This window comes from Mirounga leonina, unplaced genomic scaffold (assembly GCF_011800145.1).
Source record: "Mirounga leonina isolate KUSES-001 unplaced genomic scaffold, KU_Mleo_1.0 Mir_165, whole genome shotgun sequence".
Taxonomy (NCBI): domain Eukaryota; kingdom Metazoa; phylum Chordata; class Mammalia; order Carnivora; family Phocidae; genus Mirounga; species Mirounga leonina.
The window spans coordinates 57,088,804-57,109,000 of record NW_023270415.1 but is presented as its reverse complement, the minus strand read 5'-3'; the positions used below and the strand labels follow the sequence as shown (position 1 = coordinate 57,109,000).

The 20,197-nt window shown below is 36.8% G+C and overlaps 1 protein-coding gene and 1 non-coding gene across 4 annotated transcripts in view; both read left to right on the top strand.

The window, feature by feature from the left end:
• The window catches only part of CSMD3 (CUB and Sushi multiple domains 3), a 1,201,062-nt gene that overhangs the window by 566,419 nt on the left and 614,446 nt on the right, over positions 1–20,197 (top strand). The gene's annotated exons all lie outside the window — the stretch shown is intronic.
• LOC118015474 lies at positions 14,939–15,069 on the top strand. Its single transcript, XR_004680642.1, has one exon. It is a non-coding gene; the product is annotated as a small nucleolar RNA SNORA63 (small nucleolar RNA).

Below are 20,197 nucleotides of genomic sequence, written 5' to 3'. Positions count from 1 at the left end.
AAGGAAGGAAGGAAGGAAGGAAGGAAGGAAGGAAGGAAGGAAGGAAGTTAATAAAAGTTCATGGTCATTTTCTTGGCCTTGGATAAACTGCTTTTTCAACTTTTGAAGGATAAATATTTATGTTTAACAGGATCTGCAGTTATATATTTATCCTGAAAATAAATACCTTGGGTGTTATAACATTGTTACCTCTTAATAACCATTAGCACATCTCACATCTCCCTGAATATTTCCACCAAACTCTAAGGGGAAAAGAAAAGACAACAAAATATTTATATATAGAAAAAAAGGCAAAAGAAATAAGAAACATTTTGTTGCTTTTCTAGATCTGCTTCCTCACAGATCAAATGTAGCTTTCGATAAGACTATTAGAAATGCCTTCTGAAAAGCTTATCATTTACCATTGTTTACATTTATTTTGTTCTTTTCTGCATAAAATTTCTTTCAAAATTATGCAAGTGTGGCATATGATATTTTCCTTCCTATTTAGAGTATTTTAAAAAGAAAATAAATCATAAAGACCATGTTGTTAAGAAGTGTTTTGTGAGGTCTTCATAAAAGGACTCCAGTTTTCACCATTTTCATAACCATAAAACTATTTATTAATTAAATACAGCAGCATTCATTCTGAGCCATGAACACCAAAGGCCACATTTAGCTTTTCTTTTTTTCTTTTTTAATTATTTCATCTGTTAGAAAGTACTGACAGGACTGGCTGATGTGAATCTGTCCCTCACCCCCTCAGCCCCCAGTAAAGCTTAACTGCCTGATAAAGTTAAAACCTGGGAGTATTATGAGTAGTTTATTTTAGAAATTATAATCACTAAGGAAGGAAATGGGATTTACAGTATATTTAGAGTGAAAAACTGCAATTTCAAACAAATTGTAAGAGAGATACTGAAATTTACCTACAAACTTGTAAAGACATTACAGCTCAGTCGTACTTTCAGGGGCTGAGAACTAGAGTCAAAAAGAATGTATGTGCGGGAAGACATCTACAGACTGAAGTGGCGGTACAGAGACTTAGTGGAGGAACTCTGATTTTAAGAAGACAAGTGCAGATCATACATAGATGGTTGTACATAAGACCAGCATTGAATATTGATATGTGACATACTTGTAAGAACCCTGCCAGGCTGTCTAAAGCCAAGAAAGGTTAGAAATGTGAAGTATGCTGAAGAATAATAATTTAAAAAATTATTTATATGAAATAAGGAAAGTAATTATACATATAATTATATATATATAATAATTATAATGTAGGCAGGTATTTCCTAAAGTTATCTTTGAGTATTAATAATAAACACATAGAAAAGGTGTTCAGATAAACTGACAATTTGTTACATTACTTTACAGAACTTGTCAGAATTTTTAATATTCCTGTTTTTTTTTTTGTTTATCTTTAAAAGTAGAGATGTAGTGTGTAACACAGGCTCCCAGAAAATGCTGATCTGGGCTGAACATTTTGGAAGATGCTGATTTGGAGTGTGTAGTTGCAATCATTCCCTAACTGTCCTCGCCTCTAGCTTCTCTGTTCTCGCATTTGCTCCTCATTATCATTACTAGAGTACCCTGATTGAAAAAAAAAAATAATAATAAATAAAAACAAAACCCTTTCAATATGCCATCCCATTCTGCAAATAATACATTGTTAACTGTTCAATTCAAAATTTCTTTTATTTTTTTTTATTATGTTCAGTTAGCCAGCATGTAGTACATCATCAAAACTTCTTAAGGGATGCCTGGGTGGCTCAGTTGGTTAAGCGACTGCCTTCGGCTCAGGTCATGATCCTGGAGTCCCGGGATCGAGTCCTGCATCGGGCTCCCTGCTCAGCAGGGAGTCTGCTTCTCCCTCTGACCCCCCCCCTCTCATGCTCTCTGTCTCATTCTCTCTCAAATAAACAAATAAAATCTTAAAAAAAAACAAAAACAAAAAAAAACTTCTTAATGTGGCATTTTGGAGCCTCCAAATATTGTCCCTGAACTTCGTTTCAACTTTATTTTTTCTTAGTTCCAAACACTGCTCCAGAAAGCTAAATAATAAAGCTAAATGTCCTATATGTCCCTTTAGTGAAAGGAAAATACTTGGATTCAAGAACTATCTCCTCCATTGTGTGTTTTGGGTGATGGTATATATCAATATCTTTAATTTCCTCTCTCTCACAGGAATTGTGCTGACTATATATATTATCTATAATGCAATAATTTTGCTTTTTGTAGATGAAAGTAGATCAAATAAATGAGAAACCACAGCCCTTAAGTGCTGGAACCAGGATTCAAGTTTAGTTGTGTACAGTTTCAAAGTTCATGTTGTTTTCACTCTCCACACTGAGTTAAAGAGCCTAAAACACAGAGACGTGCAGAGTATACAGACCATGGACGTGATGAATATCAGTTGAACTGTGCGAAGTTTTATGTAGTTTTGATTCTTATGAAGTTTCTTGGGAAAAAGATTGACTCTCAGTTTCAGCTTATATAAGACTTTTGGCTTCCTTAGGTAGGAATTTTTTTTTCCTGTACTACCTAAATCCTAACTCAACTGTGTCTGTGGATTTTGTCCAAATAATTTTCCTGATTTAACTTCTCCCTTTTCTGGTTCATCTCCCCTGAGTTGTCCCTTGGAGAAATCCCCCCCTTCTTTTTAAAACTAAGGGTCTCACCAAATTTCAAATTTCATCTATTTGATGGGTGGATATTCATAGTTTATCTTTTATCTTCTTCACAGTCAAAAATTATAGTAAACATGGGCATACTTAATTATACTTCAAAAATGTACCCCAGAAAGCTTGAGGTTATGGTTAATATATACATTGATGAGTTTTTAGAGAAACATGGAATTTCACAAATGGATATTCAGGACCTATGGCCATAATCTGCAAAAAATAAGGGAAACAATATTATTTCTTAGTAAAGAAGAATTTGGATGTGTGGGTGAGAAGAGGAGGAAAAATCTGGAAAGTTGGTAGGGTATTAAGCAATATGGGAAGAGACTGAAGCCTTAGGAAAAAGCAGCCAGTGAGAAATCCTTGGATCAGATGAAGAAAGGATCTATGAGAAAGGAATGATCTAATATATAATCCTAAATAATCCTAAATTAAATTTCTAATTTAATGTTTTGTGTTGCTGCCATGTAAACTCTTTACCTTGTCTCCGTCCCCACATCTTAAGTAATAAGTAATAGTTGATCCTAGTAATTGATAGTGGTTAGGGAAGACTAGGTAATAAATAAAAAGAATAATTATCTCCTTTTCCAATTATTAGAGGGTTTTTTTGTTGTTGTTGTTAGTGAAGTTTAGAGTTCTCAGATATTGTAGAGGCTTGATTTTATTAAAGCATGGGAAGATGTGTGAGCTGTTATTATTATTTGTTGTTCTTTTGATAAATCTTGTGGTGCATTGCTTGATAGGAGCTCTGGTGATATAAAAATAGTAGTCATTCTTTTTCAGCCTTATGGACTCAGTATGTGCCTCATAGGGATGTCAGAGGAATGTGTCAAGAACTATGAAGGGTCTGAGGTTCTACCATACTTGCAAATTTATAAGTTAGCTTGCCATACTTTTATGGATGCTAGCAGAAATCAAAAGACCCCTAGGTCTGGGACAAATGACAGTTTACTACTCACAATATGAGTAGAAGGCAGATCATTACCATTGTTGTCAATTCCCTGAGCCCCCGGTTTCTTGAAGACCAGGTAAGAGTTGTTCATGCAATAGGTTGCATTTTAGGAAAGGAACCCTGAGCATTGAGAATCCAAATCTTTTATAATGGGCAGTATGCATGCCTATTTCTTTGCTCTGGAGGGAGATACCATCTCTATCTTCCAAGACTATAAGTAAACTTGTCCTTTGCTCTGGAAGGAGACACTGTCTCTGTCTTCCAAGGCTGTTCAATATATAAGCAACCTTAAAAAGATACTCCAGAACAAAGACAGTTAGTGCTTTTGCTTGCAAGATGTGTACAATTATGATAGACCCATGGAGAATTGTCTCCTGACAATATCTACCTCTCATTTCTCTATCTTGGCTTCTGGTGCATTTTCCCATGAGAATTCCCATTAGTCAGAGGCTGATTAATCGGAATGCCAGAGGCTGGAAACAAATCTATTCAATTTTCATCATACAGCATTTAATTAAGATTATTATCAACAGGACTCCAAACTACAGAATGAGGCCAATCCCCAGGGATCCAAACCCAACTAGCATAACAAATTACATCAACCATCAGTGTCTGCATTAAAAAATCATGTGGCTTTTTTCCTTTCATTTATATATTGATATTTGCACTTGTCCCAAGGTGTTAATCCAGGTACTGTGAGATACATTAACAATTACCTTGGCTCACAAGGTAGAAGTGTAGGGCAATTCTACCATCTCTAACAACTCTGACCAGCAGTTTAGGTTGATGTGAGTGACTTCAGAACCAAGGTGGTATCATTGATCATTTCAGCTAAGGCCAGTAGCTTCCCCCACGTACCCAGGATAACCTCAAATGGTGAGATCTCCACAGTTATCTTATTGTTACATGATTTATAGGTGGTGTTTCCTTAAACTCTTGAATGTCTCTTATTAATACCCCTAAATCATATTTTGGAAAGGAAGGCTGGTTAATACATGTCTTCCCCATAAGAAGAGTCCCTAGGGCATACCTCATGCCTCTGGAAAGAACCTATTTTTTAAAATTGCTGCCCTCACCCCCAAGGAGGACTACATCAGTCAGAGGACCCCAGTTGATAGTGCTTTCAAAGTGCTTCCAGATGGTTGGTAAAAACAGCTTTTGCAGTGAAGTTCAAATAATAGAGTTTTGTCCTTGTTTTGGAAGAACTCTCTGTCCTAGTCATCTATGCCATCAGAAGGTTGACATTTGTCCACCCCATGCAATGACAAAGTAAAAACTATAAGAATGGAGATGGGAAAATATCTGGAGGTAAGAACATGTGTTTTAACTGGGAGGTGTAGAAATTGGGGTTATCTCCTGCTGTTTCCATAGACCTCTTGGTTAAGGTTAAGGACAATCATGGTCAAACCATTATAAAAAACATGGGTCAGGAGATAACAGATCTATCAGTAAGTTAAATTTATGGACTCACAACAGTTAGGGAATGCTATCCTAAAGTATTTTCCTTAAAAAAAGACTCCAGGGTGCCTGGGTGGCTCAGATGGTTAAGCGTCTGCCTTCGGCTCGGGTCATGATCCCAGAGTCCTGGGATCGAGTCCCACATCAGGCTCCCGGCTCAGCGGGGAGCCTGCTTCTCCCTCTGACCCTTTCCCCTCTCATACTGTTTCTCTCTCACTCGCTCTCTAAAAATAAATAAAATCTTTAAAAAAAAAAAAAAAGACTCCAAAGGTGATTCTGAGAAACAGATGTCACTCCCTCTGTCATACTGCACTATCCCTCTATACCAGGTGTTGTTCCCCCTTCACCATCACAAAATCTGTGTGTCTTTTTCATCTTTTCTCCAATCATCAAATATTCTTATATGGACATTTCATTCAAATATATCCTATAAAATAGGAGTTAGGGCATTTTTATAAAACTTTCAGAGACTCAATATGTCCCCAAATTTGGTCCTTCTGTAAAGGGGCTCAGTGATCAGTGTATACTTAACAAAGTGATCATTATCCTTAAAATCTACTCAGTGATCAGTGTATACTTAACAGTGATCATTATCCTTATAATCTAGGGTTATGTCAGTACAATGAAAGAATCCAGGTCACTGAAGCAGTTAAGTCTGAATCCCCTAAACCATTTTTTTTTTTTACCCAAAAACAAGCAGATGTATAAAAACCAAGCAGGGATGTAGTTGCTATTAGAGGAAGAAAGACAAAGCATGCCATACCAGGAATGGTCAAGATAGAATCTCAAACTGCAAAATAGATCTGTATATACCCCAGCCCTTTGATCATTACCCAGAAAGTAGATAAGAAATGATCCCCTTCTGGAGATGGTCTCATTCAGTGACCAAACTGTCTTACAAAAGCTTGTGGATCAGAAGAAGGGAATGAGGTGGAGTTAGGGACATTTTTAGGTCCATTTTTAAAGAGCCCATTCTAACACTCAGCAATTCCAGATGCTTGCAGATGGTAGAGAACATGAAAAGTCCATCAAATACTTTTACTATTAGCCCATTTTTGAGTGGCTTTTGTGATAATGGTTCAACCACTTTCAGACTGAAAATAGTTCTGAAAGTCAAAAACATGACAAGTTTTATTTCAAGGCTCCAATAGTATGGATTTGGATTATCAGACTGGATCAGCAACGCCATAATCTGAACAAGTGTCAACTACTGATAAGCACCACTGATAACTTTGAGAGGAGGTCACAGGTCAGTTGTAGTCAATCTACCAGAAGCAGGCAGGAATCTGACTTAGGTAATGTGACTTCCCTTACCACAAGACAAATGGGACAGCTTTTAGCAGAAATCAAAAATCTTGGATGTGATGATTTTTTCTGTACCAGGAACATAGAATCCTTTACTTGGTGCCCAGTTTATAATAATATATATATTGCCATGTCCAGTAAGATGATTGGTGGAATTTTTGGTAGTGAAGGCTTGACCAGCAGCTTGGTTCCAGTAGGTCTCATCAGAGAAAAAGTCCTTAACATGGGCATCTGCATTAATGACTCAGATGGTTTAATTGTTAGCCACATTTGTTTTCAGAGTTCACAGCCCCAAAAAGGTATCTTTCATCTTCTGATCTGTAGTCTTCCAAGTAGGAGACTAAATATCTAAGATATTGACAACAATCAAAGTCAGTAAATATATAAGGCTCATCAAGGGATTATTGACCATAGCTTTGGGAATGGCCTTGAATTCTGCCCATTGAGTAGAGTGATCATGTCCATTTTATATTTTGTAAGGCAAATGTTAAGTTTGAACAGCCATAGTACATTAGCAGGATAGCATCATTGAGACAGGCCCATGTATTTAGGGCAAACTCGGCATTGATGGTACATTGAACCAGAGGTTTACTTGAGACAGTGAAGATAGGGGATAAAGTTTTCCCCAGAAGAAGGAAAAACTCTTTTTCCTATAAAACTGAGATGTCTTTAAGTCCAAGCATGATGCATTCTTGAAAATATCATTTCCATTTGACAAGAGGGGTTTATGGGTCCTCCTCACCTTGTTATTCAATGAATAGAAGTTGACCCACCAAAAATGGGAATATCAAGCTGGAGAGTCACAATAACTCTGTAGGTCAGACATTCAGATTTGATAAGAACCCCATATAAAAATAGCTGTTTTTCAAAAGGAATGTACCTAGTAACCTTGCTATTGACAATGGCTTCCTTTTGCCAGAGACTTCAATTAGTAAAACCATTAGTTACAGACATTTATAGCTCAAAAGAGTTATTTATATTGCAGGGTAAAAGATAATAGTACTCTTCTACATGATGATCTTCCCAATTGAGAGAATCCTCTTTGGCATTTGTGGGCATTCATAGTACAAGCATCAATACTAATTATATATTAACAGTAGAATCCTTAACAAAAATACATTGTATTGGCCCAAAGAACCCTGCTCCCAAGACACCATTAGTTTTTGTTCCTCAATGTGATTTCTACTCAAAAATCACCAATTTCATTTGGGCATCCAGCATTCCATAGGACTAACTAGAATGGTGACTTAATTGCCTCTATCTAGAGTAATAAAATTGTTTTTTTAAAGATTTATTTGTTTATTTGGGAGAGAGTGCAAGTGGGGGGAAGGGCAAAGGGAGTGGGAGAAAATCCCCAAGTAGACTCCCCACTGAGCACAGAGCCTGACATGGGGCTCGATACCAGGACCCCAAGATCATGACCTGAGCTAAAATCAAGAGCCAGACACTCAACCAATTGAGCTATCCAGGTACCCCTAGAGTCATAAAATTTTGAATCTGTCCGGTCTCCTAAATTCTCCAGCATATTTGGAGAGCTTAATATGACCTTTGGTCCCCATTGGGGGTCAGAAAGACTTCAGTCCCACCCTTAATGATCCTCATCTTTAAAGCAACAGATCAGGTTGGTGGAAGGAGGGAGGGTTTAGGAAACATGGGGCAAGAGAGTGGCTTCATGCCAACAAAGTTGAGTTTACTTTTAGTTTTTTTTTTTTTTTTTAAGATTTTATTTATTTATTTGAGACAGAGAGAATGAGAGACAGAGAGCATGAGAGGGAGGAGGGTCAGAGGGAGAAGCAGACTCCCCGCCGAGCAGGGAGCCCGATGCGGGACTTGATCCCGGGACTCCAGGATCATGACCTGAGCCGAAGGCAGTCGCTTAACGAACTGAGCCACCCAGGCGCCCTTACTTTTAGTTTTGAGTAGTGTAGTGGCTGCCTTCAAAATATTTTTAGATATCTGAGTCACTTTCTCATCCTCTAGTAAGTCAACTTTGTCAGCATTGAAAACTCAGTCTGAGGCAATAAAACCCTGAATATTAGCCAATGCTTCATTTATGGTTTCCTTTGGGGGTTTATCTCAGTAAAATCTCCCCAAGAGGGTCAAATCTCCATTATAGCAGCCAGACCCATTGTCAGAGATTCTGAAGTCTTTTAATGGTATCTCCAAATGGATCTGTGGTTGACCCTATACACTGCAGAAAGTTCTGAGTCATTAGATGGTCTCACTATTTTCATTCTTCCTTATCAAGCATTATTCTTCCAGCTGTCTCACTTCTGAAGTGAACCAAAGTTCTAACTATTAGTTTGATTTCTTCCCATAGTGGTCATAAAAATCCCCCTATTTTACCTTTAGTGATGTAAGCATCTCCATGGCTTCTCAGCAGGTAGATAGAAAAGTTCTGCCCCCTTTCCCCAGTACAAATCTTAACACTAGTTCTTACTACAGTGTGTACCTGAAGCTGAGTGCCAACCTGATGAGATATTTTCCTACCTGGAAGAGAGTTAGCATACTCAGCATTCTGTTAGGATAGCTATCTTGGCTCTTCACAGTACTCAGCCTGCAGCACCCCTCCCCCCATGCTTCGTCCTTCATTCGACAGACAATAAACTAGAGGAGCATTTATTGCCTGATGGACCATTCAGTGTGGTCATTATGTTTGCTATTGATTTCCAGAGGCTTTTGTCAAATCACATTAATTGGCTTGTGAGACCATCATTCTTCTCTTAAAGAGCATTGTTTTTGTCAGAATCCCATCCACATAACCCAAACTGTCAAAACCTAAAAGATCTGAGATTTTACCATACTTTCAAATTAAAAAGTTACACTTCCACAGTTTCATGGATGTTGGCAGCAGTTAAAAGTTTACTACTCACAAACTGAGGGTTGCTGGAGTGGTGTGGGGTGGGAGGGATGGGGTGGCTGGGTGATAGACATTGGGGAGGGTATGTGCTATGGTGAGTGCTGTGAATTGTGTAAGACTGTTGAATCACAGACCTGTACCTCTGAAACAAATAATACATTATATGTTAAAAAAAATAAGATAGTAGGAAGGGAGAAATGAATGGGGGAAATCAGAGGAGGAGACAAACCATGAGAGACTATGGACTCTGAGAAACAAACCGAGGGTTCTAGAGGGGAGGGGGGTGGGGGGATAGGTTAGCCTGGTGGTGTGTATTAAAGAGGGCACATACTGAATGGAGCACTGGGTGTTATATGCAAACAATGAATCATGGAACACTATATCAAAAACTAATGATGTAATGTATGGTGATTAACATAACATAAAAAAAATTACTACTCACAACAATGGGAGTAATCAGAGTTTCAGCTTTGATGTCAGCTCCTCAAGTCCCAGTTTCCACATGCCCAGATAAAGAGGACAAGACATCTGTGCACATGCTGTGCATTGCAGGAGAGGAACACTGACTTTAGGGAACCCTAATCTTTTATAAAGGGCAATAATTATGCCTACCCTATTGCTCTGGAGGGAAATATAGCCCTATCTTCCAAAACTGTAAGAAAATATGGCAGTTATTCTAAAAGGAAGGCTTCTAAGGCTGTTTGATATATAAATATTCTAGAAAAAATAGTCCAGAACAAATGATTCTGCATGCAAGAAATGCAAACATGGAAGAGACCCATGGAGAATTGTCTCCCAACAGCCTAGAAACAACCTGCTTAATCCTGAGGGCACTAAATTCCTCCGCAGCAACCTGTATGACTCTATGGGCCATGACTGCCATGATGGCTCTCAAGGGGATTGATCACTTTCCCATCCATGTATACGGAAAAAGTGTTACTAACACAGTGATTAAAAAAATGTGGCCACCAAGAGCAGTGAAAGAAAATTGAAAAATAATTACGAATATGAAATTGGTATAATTTATTTTAGTAAATATTACAACTTTCCATATTGAATGTAATTTATCCTAACCAATGAAGTGAATGTCAGCCAATAATTCTTTTATGTGCCAAAGCTAATCAGAAGACTCATCTATAGATACATAGATATAGATCCAGTAGACAATTAAGCAAAAAAAAATTGAGTTAAGTGGGTGTGGATAAAGAAAAATCTATGTAATAAATCTTCAGTGAATTCTTTAGAATTTTAAAGACTAAAATGTTTAGGAGGATAATTTTTAAAAAATATCAATGTGAAAATATAAGTTTCTATGATAGGCTTTAGGTTAACCTGAATCAATATTTTCTCAAAGGACATAGAACAATATGATAAATTCACAATTTAATGCTGGTTCCTCAGATTTCTACAAAAGTAGAATCATGTCTTACTGCTCCACTAACTAGTAAATGAAGAGGCAAAAATCCTAGGTTCCACATAGTTCAGGACAATTGTAACATTAGTGTTCAGGTCATGAGAAGGTATATGAGAGTGCTGAAGTAGGAATAGACTTGAACCATCTAATAATTTGGAATTAAGAATTCAAAACTTTTGCATTTGATATTTTAAAGAAAGTTGCATATGTATGTGTGTCCAGATTGTGATCTGTATGAATATAAAATTGAAATTAAGCTCATTTATCCTATTAATTAATATATTATTGTTCATTTTCAAGACCAGTTTCTGTTTTCTTTATTTACAGAGTTAATAATCAAAACCTTGCATGTTACACAATAATAATACAAAACATTAAAAACAGAGTTTCAAATTCATGTCTTCTGTGATTTCCCACAGTGTTATCCAACAACCAAGGAGTCAATGTTTTACAACAGAATTGAAAATTCAGTCTATCTCCTCATAATGATATTATCTTGACAGAATTGAAAATACAGTCTATCTTCTCATAATGATCTTATTATCTCATGTGATGAAAGATAAATAAAACATACTGTGGTCTTAGCAATAAAATATTCAGTTTTCTATAAATTTGTATGCCTTTGGCAACTAATATATATGTAGGTATGTATGAATGAGCATGCATTTATGTCTATGTTTATATACATATATGTATTTGTTTTGTAGTTTAAATCTTACTCAATTTCATTTTACTTTAATGTAGCAATCAAGTATCAAATGTGTATATTGTTAAATGTGTATATTATTAAAACAGGGACTGCCACTAAGTTTATACATTTTTGTTACTCCATTACATTTAAACCTTTCATTCAAATTATGCAGTCAGAAGTAAAGAAAGTCTAAATATAGCATTTCCCTTTGCTAAAAACAAAATAATCACTAGAACACTAATATCTAACAACAACAAAAAAGCCTTCTTCACTTGTAACACAAAATTTGCGCTTAAGAACTACAATGACAAGTGAAAATAGTATACTATGTGATAAATTTTATTAATGCAAAGGCAACAGAAACATAGTGCCATCAGCAAGCTATGTGTAATTATATTATTGGCAGGAAAATTGAATTCTTCTAGCATAAGAAAGACATGTTCTTTGAAAATAGTTCACAAATATTCAAATATTACAATCTTCAAGCACTAAAAAATGTGACTAGTATTCTTGATACCTTTTTCCTATTGGTTTTTGTTAGGCACTGTAAATTTATGAAGTTATTTAACATTGGAAGATTGCTTAAAATTTTATTGCAATGTCATTTGTGCATAGTAGTAAGGAATAATAATATTTATAAATTATTTCTAAATGGATAATGATTTGGCTGGCAAATATAAGAGTAGTAGGAAATATCTATTTTAAACTTGAAATCCTCTACCTTGCTATGTGTAAATAAATCAGTGAAAGGGGCCACTCCATGGTTGTTTTGTTAGCCTTACTTTTTTTAATCTGGAGATTAGATAATAGAAATTACATTTCCTGCCACATCTACTTATTATCCCTTTTATGTTGTAGTTAAAATTAGAGCATGTTCTCTCTGTCCCTCTATTACTCTCTTCTGTGCCCATCTCATTCATTCTTGTATCTCTTCTTGCCCTTACTTCCCTACACACACACATACACACACACACAAATTGTATCTTCAGGAATTGTCTATTGCCTCTTTCATGGAAGAGTAACATATCAATTCATTAATAGCTATGTTCAAATTAATCTGGCAAATGATTTACCAAAATGACCAATTTTCTGTGTTTTTTTATCAGATGAGACTCAAATAAGTGAGAGATTATAATCAGTTGGGTCAGAACAGAACCCTGCAGGTAGACATCTAGTCTACTTCTCCCTTCACTTTCTTAATTTTTAGCATCACAATTTCCTTCTATACTACTAACTAGAATGTCTATATTCAGTCAATCTACTCTACACATATTTATGGATTATTGACTGAGTTCATTCTGTACATCACGCATTGGACTAGGCTCTGGAACCAAAACATGAAACAATAATGGACATGGTTTCTGCCCTTATTGAACTTACTGTCTAGTAGTGGGGGAACAACACACACACACACATATGCATGCATGTATCAAATATGCAATTCAGTCAGAATTATGACATCCTAAGGGATGTTTGGTTCAATAAAAAACATCAAACGGGATCATTGCCTAGAAATGGGAAAGTTTATTTGACCAAATGATGGTTAATTAGACTTCTGAAGGATGAGGAAAACGTAACCTTGAAAAGAAGGGAGGGAAGAGTTTCTAGGCAGACAGAGGAAGATGCACACAGGCTGTGGCTGGAGGGAATATAGGTGGAGAGGTGAGGAGGCCAGAGTAGCTAGAGATAAATATTGTTTCGAAATAAGCCTGTAGAGGCAAGTAGGGTCCGACTATGCAGGATTTTATAGTCTCTGTTATGTCTGGCTTCATTCTAAGAGTAGTGGGAAGTCATTTGTTGTTGCTGCTGTGGTTTAGAGGCTGAGGGCATTTATGATCAGATTTGCATTTTGAAAATATAACATGCGGCTTGTAGTGATGAGAATGGAAGGGAGATCTTCTCAGCAAGACATTATAATAACTTGGGTTGGGGTAGTCATGGTGGAAATGGAGAGAAGTGAATGAGAAATTATGGAGGAGGAAATTTCAGAGATTATGTAGGAGGAAAAATCCATAGGATTTGGTGATAGATTAAATAAAGTGGGACTGGGTGCAAAAAAAATTCAATATTATAAATAACTTGAATTTCTGATTTATATCATTTTCTAGTTAAATGTGGTAATGTAACAAATCATCTCAAAACTTAGTTTAAACATTGGCAATATTTATTTTGCTCAGGTATCTGCAATTTGGGCAGGGCTTAGCAGGGGCAGCTCATCTTTCTATCACTTGGCATCTGCTGAGCAGTTCAAAGGCTGGGAGAGGGAATCATCTGAAGTTTCTCTTTTCCCACACCTGCGTTTGAGGCTAGCTAATGTTGAGATGTGTTAGAGGTGTGGCCTGAACACCCACACGTGGACTTTCTGTGTGGTTGCCTCACTTGTTTATAGCACAGTGGCCAGGTTTCAAGGGCAAACTCCCTGAGAGTACCAAGCGGAAGCTCTAGAGCCTTTTATGACTTTGCCTTAGAAATCACTCAGCATCACCTCCATCACATTATATTCATTAGAAACAAGTCAGTAAAGCTGATCTCTATTCAAGAGAGGGAGTGTGAAAGAATTTGTGGACTTGTTTAATTCCAGCATTGGCAACTTGATGTCAGACAGCCCCACTATTGAGAGAGAAAACTTTAGAAAAAGACCACATTTGGAAAAAACATGTATTTTTTTCTTTTGCTTCTGACTGATCTTTAAGCATCTGTTTTGCATGCTCTGCTTTTTCCAGAATCTATTGCTTTTAAGCTATTGACTTCTAAAACCTATCTAACCTTGACTTTTCATCTAACTACTAGTATCTCCAGCTGTTTGTTGCCCCTAGGATGTCTCAACATCATCTCCAATTTAAGTTGTTAAAAATCAAACACTTGTCTTCCCTCACATTTTCTCCTTCTCTTGAAATCTTTTCAGTTAATGGAGACCTCATTCTGGTTCAAACTTACATTTCTCCTTGATGACTCCTCCTCAGTGCCAATCCCAGTCTGTTGCCAGATATGGTCGGGTCCACTATAGACAGCTACCTCACATCTATCCACATCTTATTTTCTTTCCTCTTTCTTTTTGTTCATTTTTGCCTTATTCACAGTGTTCTGGACAAGTGATGTTTTTACTGACCCTAGAAGATGTCAGCTCATTTTCTCCTCAGGATTTTGTTCTTGAGGTTTGCTCTTTCCAGAATAATTTTCCCAGAAATTTTGCATATCTGGTTCCCTTTAATCATTAATTTTTCTATTCGGACTCCTCTAACCACTGTTGCTGAAATACCCCCCTGTTCTAATTATTCTCTTTTACCCTTTTAAAATTCTTTTCAATAAAATGAATAAGTTATATGGATCTAGTGTACAGCATGGTGGCTATCGTTAATAGTACTGTATTATTAACTATAGTTATAGTTACATAACTATTGCCAAATAGTTATATAATGACTATGATTACACTGTACAATGGCTAAGAGAGTAGATCTTAAGTGTTCTCACCACCAAAAGCAGAACATGGTAACTACAGAACTGATAGATATGTTAATTAACTTGAGGTGTAATTTCAAAACATATATGTATATTAAATCATCATTTTGTGCATCTTAAAAAGTGTACAATCTAGATGCAGGATCTAGTTACAATGTAGCTGTAAAGCGCTGCCTTGTCTTTGCCCCCTGCTCAAAATAAAGCTGTTACCTTTCTAGCCCTGTCCGGCATGGTGCTTAGCAGCCAGGGATGCATGGTCTCAGACATGTTTACCAAGTAAAACATTGACTTGAGGGGCACCTGGGTGGCTCAGTCATTAAGCGTCTGCCTTCGGCTCAGGTCATGATCCCGGAGTCCTGGGATCGAGCCCCGCATAGGGCTCCCTGCTTGGCAGGAAGCCTGTTTCTCCCTCTGCCTGCCACTCCCCCTGCTTGTGTTCTCTCTGACAAATAAATAAATAAAATCTTAAAAAAAAAAAAAAAGTGTACAATCTAAATATATATAATTTTTCTTTTTTTAAAGATTATTTATTTGAGAGAGAGAGAATGGGGGTGGGGCATAGGGAGAGGAAGAGAAAGAATCCTCAAGCAGACTCCCCACAGAGCATGGAGCCCATCATGGGGCTCAATACCAGGACTCTATGATCGTGATCTGAGCCAAAATCAAGAATCGGCCCCTTAACTGACTGAGCCACTCAGACGCACCTGTCATTTTTATTTTTCAATCACACCTTACTAAGCTGGGGAAAATAAAAATAATAATATTTAAAACATTTTCATGCAACACATTATCTAGAGTGATCATGTATTTATGGTGTGAATAGATTATCTGCCATTTGTTTGCTGATGTCTGTTATTAGAATATAAGCTCCATGTGGTCAGGTGTGGTATGAGTTTTGTTGTATCTCCAAAGCAAGTAAGGAAGAGGCAATGGCAAGTAGGGAGTAGTAAATAAAAATTATTGAATAAGTAAAGGCACCAATAAATGGAATGTGTAGTCATTCTTACTACTTCAGTCGCCTTTTAAGTGGTCCCATCATTTAAGAGGCTTTTCTTTTCCATTCTAACTAGAGTGATCACTTCTTTTCCCAAACTCCACTAGCATTTATTATCCATTCCAGTGTTGGTGATTGTTGATCTGTGCTAAATACTTTCAACGTGCTTCCTTGTGATGATTTTAACTCTCAGTCCTATCCTTTCTTTCCCAAGTAAGTTGTACCCTCCTTAAATTCCTGATTATTTCCCGTAGCAATTAATACAGTAGAAGTGACATGTAATATATATATTTTTTTGCCTATTTGGATTTATTCTACATGAATTCATCCAATGCATCTAAATCCTTTTTAATTCTAAAACCTAGCACGTTTGATGACTCAAGTAATAGCAACTAAATATTGAATACTTAATATGAATCAGGTGCTACGTTAATACTTCTCTCTCTTACCTCCTTTATCCTCCTACTGATGTGTTGCGGTGATGGTAAATTCTATTCCCATTGTACTGACGAGCAACGTGAATCTCAGAGATGTTAGTGTGCTTGCCCAAGAACCAGAAAGTGGTGGGACTGGGTTTCATATTTGCCTTTCTCACTTCAGAGCCTGTGTTATTTACCAATATATAATGTTGTGCTTTGATGCTGTCTGGGTCTATAAGTCTGGTCAAAAGTAATGCTCACACAAAGGAATCTCTCAGTGTTGGGTTCACATCTCTACTCCACCACTTCCTACCCATATGACCTGGGGGAAGTTAGTTAATTTATTTCAGGTAGTGAAAGTTTCTCAATGATGGCTATAATTTGGAATCACATGGGAACTTCAGAGCAAATACTGATTCTCTGTCCCTACTCCTAGAGATTTATTTTTTTTTTTCAGATGTGATTTAAATTTAATTGCTTTAGTGTGGGGATTGCACTGAAATCAGAACTCTGAGTTTGGGACCTGGGTACCAATATTTTTCAAAGGTTGCCAGATAATTCTAATGTGCAGCCAAGGTTGAGAAGCAGTGACTTCATCTAGGATAGTCCAAACTTTCATTTCTTCATCTGGAAAATGGAGATAATGGTATATACCCCCACAGGTGGTTTCTGAGAGTTTGCTGATATTAGTATATAATTCCTGGTACATAATTAAGATTAGCTGACAGTAGTAGTAGTAAAGCCATTTTTATTAATCCTTTGCCTATGGTTATACATAGACTTAGTTACTTCATTTACTCAACAAACATTTGCTGTGAATCTGGTACTTGTCAGTCACTATTCTGGGCTTTTAGAGATAAAATGGTTAAACAAATAGCCAAAGTTCCCATTCTCATAGAACTCATATTCTAGGGCAGGAGACCTATAATAAACAAACACAGCTCTGGGAATAGGGAATAATTGAAGGATAAATACTGTGATGAAAAACTATGAGACTCACAGCCCACTATTGTGTATGTAACGGTCAGAGAAGTCTTCTGTGTGGTGCCATTTAAGCAGTGTTCTGAACTGGGGGAGAAAAGTGTACACACACTCCCTCTGAGGAAAGAACGCAGGCAGTGAGAACAGCAAGTACAAAGGTGCTGACATTAGGTTATTGATGTTCCCTTAATGCACTTTCTCATGATATATAAATTAAATTTTCAGTATCTTCCTTGTAAACAAACAAACGGTATTTTTTCATTTTATTGAATGACAGGAAATTTTTATGGATATTATTTGTTCCTTTGATATCATGATAAAATTCTTATCAGCAAAGTGTAATCACCCCTATTCTACAGAAAGTGACAATGAGAGTCATTAATATTCAGTGTCTCATTAGGGTCCCTTAATGTGAGGCAGAGTTGAAATTAAAATTCTTGGTTCTAAGAGTTCTCTAGAGTTATCAAAATATGTGGTCTTTGAAGTAATGGAACAAGTTTTTTTCTTAATATGTTCACAATGGTAATTATATTTTCACCCATCCACAAATATTGGAAAACATTTGTGGCCTATGGTTATATTCACTCAATTATACCAAAATAAAATAATATATCCAGAGAAGTGACAATAAAGGGAGAGAGATTCTTAAGAAGTATAAAATTAGTGGGGAAAATACAGAAAAATAGATTTCAAATATTAACTAATAATTGACAGAGGAAATATAAATTAATGCATATAACATCAATTTATATATCTTTTTAAAGATTTTATTTATTTATTTGAAAGAGAGAGAGGGGGAGAGAGAGAGAGAGAGACGGAGCACAAGCCAGGTGAGGGGCAGAGGGAGAAGCAGAATCCTGGCTGAGCAGGGAGCCTGACGCGGGGCTCCATCCAGGGACTCCGGGATCACGACCTGAGCCCAAGGCAGACACCTAACTGACTGAGCCACCCAGGCGCCCTCAATTTATATTTAATAAACATCTACAGTTCTAGATGGATAAAGATCACAGGACTTTTGGAATGTATACAATCTCATCTTCCTACATTTTCTGCCCAGAAAACACACACACACACACACACACACACACGAATGGTGGCTTAACTTAATTTAGGAAGTTAGAGTAGCCTTTTGGTTAAGAGGACAGACTTTGGGGTCAGATAGACATAGCTCTGACTTCCCTCTCTGCTCAGTTATCTATATGACCATAAACAAATTATTTATAAGTCTCATTTTCCTGATCTCTAAAATCCATTTCATATAGTCGTATATACATCAAATGTTGGGCATAATGCCAAAATTGTAGAAGTCTTAAAACCCTATTTGCTTGGCTTGACTGGATGAACTTAGTTCTTGTTAGTTTCTGTTTCATTAGAAAGAGCAGAACCATGTTAACCAGTAGACTCAGCCCAGAATGAACCCAATAAAAAGCAGAATCTTCTCTCGATAAGTTTGAATAATGGTCAAACCGTCAGAGATGTCACCAACAAACATCACCCTCTTAAAGTACTCCTGCACGTGGGTGATAAAACTAGAGGTACTAGATATAAGATATGGGTGAGAAATGTTTCCTGTCAGTGATCTTAATTAATTAAGGGCAGTTCTGTGTGAAGGAGACTATGGCAAAAGGATGTGCTCCTCAGGCTTGAATGGACAGAACAGTTACTTGGGGAACTTAATGAAGGCAGATTCTAATTCAGTAGGTCTAGTTGAGAGCCTGGATTCTGCCTTCTCAACAGGCTTCCAGGTGATCCTGGTACTACTGCTCTGCATGCCATACTTTGTGTAGCAAGACTAAGGGAAAAGACCATTGGATCAGAAGTTAGGAGTCCAGGGGCTCCTGGGTGGCTCAGTTGGTTGAGCAGCTGCCTTCGGCTCAGGTCATGATCCCAGGGTCCTGGGATCGAGTCCCGCATTGGGCTTCCTGCTCAGCAGAGAGCCTGCTTCTCCCTCTCTCTCTCTGCCTTCCTCTCTACGTACTTGTGCTCTCTCTCTGTGAGATAAATAAATAAAATCTTTAGGGGGAAAAAAAAAAAGAAGTTAGGAGTCCAAGGATGTCTGTTGTGTGGCTTTGGAACTAAATACCGTGATGTAAGAATGGGAAAATCATACTTTTCCTGCTCCCTTCTGTGAATACCGTGAATATATATATAAAACTTACACACACACACACATATATATATATACACACACACATATATATACATATACATGCATATATATAGCTTATATGTGTGTGCTTTTAAACTATAATATTTTCAATGTAGAAGATTTCTTGTAAATAATATAAATAGTATAAATATAAATAATATAATAAAATGTATAATAATATAATATCCCTCAGCTCTTAAGAACCCTAAGGAACAATGCATGAATGGCATATTTCTTTTATACTAGTATATCTTTTCCACCTCCTTCTTTCCACATACTTCCTCCCAAAATAAACACACCTATTAAATAAAACAAGGATATGGGAAAACCAGATATATAACTCAGGTATTGTCTTTTAGCAAATATTTACTGAGCATCTTTGGAGGTCACATAGTAGTGAAAATAAACTTGTCATGCTTCAGTATGTGCTTTTAAAAAGATGGAAAATGAAAATGTTTATACAGGACTTAGATTTCCAAAAGTTAAAGTGTGGAAATTTCACGTACTTTAGGAAATCGAGTACCATCTTGAATTCAGAAGCCTCCTGCGGTAGCACAGGCTTATCCTGAGTATCGTCTGCTTATAATATCTTTGCCTTACAATATGAAATCATTTAACGAAAAAGAATTTTATTTGGCATTGTTTCTGGCATCATGATGAAACTATATCTGCTATAGAGTGGGGAAAAAGTAATGTTGCCTCATGTTTCTAAAATAGCTGTCCTTATATCAAGATTTTTTTTTCCTTTTGATGCCAGAGACTTATAGCAAAGACATTATCATCGCCTCTAAAAGAAGCGCCGGCAATCATTGAAAGGACTGTCATCTATCTTAGATAATGGCAATTTAACCA